Source organism: Spinacia oleracea, chromosome 1 (genome assembly GCF_020520425.1).
Source record: "Spinacia oleracea cultivar Varoflay chromosome 1, BTI_SOV_V1, whole genome shotgun sequence".
Classification (NCBI taxonomy): domain Eukaryota; kingdom Viridiplantae; phylum Streptophyta; class Magnoliopsida; order Caryophyllales; family Amaranthaceae; genus Spinacia; species Spinacia oleracea.
In genome coordinates, this window is record NC_079487.1 from 55,541,666 (window position 1) to 55,543,148 (window position 1,483).

At 43.8% G+C, this 1,483-nt stretch overlaps 1 non-coding gene across 1 annotated transcript; it reads right to left on the bottom strand.

The window, feature by feature from the left end:
- Nucleotides 1–769: 769 nt before the first annotated feature.
- Nucleotides 770–875, bottom strand: LOC130466538 (small nucleolar RNA R71). Its single transcript, XR_008926752.1, has one exon. It is a non-coding gene; the product is annotated as a small nucleolar RNA R71 (small nucleolar RNA).
- Nucleotides 876–1,483: the final 608 nt, after the last annotated feature.

Consider the following 1,483-nt stretch of genomic DNA (forward strand, 5'->3'; position numbering starts at 1 on the left):
CCGCTATAGTCAATATAGCCGGTTAGTTAGGTGTTTACAAATTTTGTTTGATAAAGGTGTATTCATTCAACGACGGAAAATACCTCTATCAAAATGGCGCCGTTGCTGGGGAACGTTTGTTGTTTTTGAGTCAAGTTGAGTCTAGTTTAACCATAGAAAATACAAAAATATTTCATTTTTGCTTTAGATTTCCTTTGCATTGCTCACGGTTTGTTTGAGTTTTGTATGCAAGATAGGGGTTAAACTTGGCATAGGCCTCTCTACCCTCTCGACCTAGAGTTAGAGAGGAATTTGCGAAGCTTGAGGGGTATCCGAACCCGTTCGTCGAGCTACAATGGATTCGAAACTTTGAGTGAAGCTACGGAACGTGAGTCAACAAGTCCAACCATTGAGAGAATGGCTCTTCCGGTTAAGAACCTTGGTATTCCGAGAGCCTTTGAGGCGACTTGTGGCATTCAAGCCCCGACTACCAATGCAAACAATTTTGAGATCAAGCCCGCATTGATTAATTTGGTGCAAAGTCATCCGTTTTGCGGAAAGAGTAGCGAATCACCGCATGAACACTTGAAATAATTTGAGCACTATTGTGATACCATTAAGCACAATGGAGTGACTTCGGATTACATAAGGTTGACTCTATTCCGTTTCTCCCTCTTGGGGCGTGCTAGTGATTGGCTTGACAAGGAGGTCAAGCCAAACTCACTTCGGACTTGGAATGAAGTGACAAGTGCATTCTTGAGCAAGTTCTACTCTCATGGGAAGACGGCGGAGTATCGTCATAAGATCCAATCATTTGAGCAAAAGCGGGATGAGTCTCTATTTGAGGCATGGGATCGGTTCAAGGAATATCAAAGGGAGTGCCCTCATCACGGGATTCCTAAATGGCTCCTCCTCCAAACTTTCTACTTGGGATTGAGCCCTACCTCCAAAAAAAGTCTTGATGCGGGGGCGGGTGGTCCTATAATGAACAAGACGGAGGACCAAATAGAGGATATCATAGAGGATGTTGTGCAAAACTACCAAGCATGGCACGTAGGAACAAGGAGCCATGATTGCAAGAGCAAAGGTGAGGATGGTAAAGGGTCGATCTATGTAATTGAGCAAGCTCGCATCATTAAGAAGCTTAGCTCAAGGTTGGAGAAGCTTGAGAGAACTCCAAGTCAACCTCCATCACCATCAACAATTCCTCCACCATCGGCTACTCTTCTCACTAAGGGGAAGAGCAAGGTGAGTTCCTACAACACTATGCCATTAGATACATCTTTTTGTGAAAATTGTCATGAGTATGGGCATTTCCCAAATATGTGTCCTTTAGCGCATAATGTTTCATATGTGGATTATGGCCCTTCTTATATGAAGGTGATTTTGATGTGGAATATGCCAATGCTATGAATGAGAGGCCTAGATATGATGGCCCCCTGTAGGCACCTAATTTGTGTCTCCCCTCTGGATGATGACGATACCATTATCCTTAGTAGGCGGT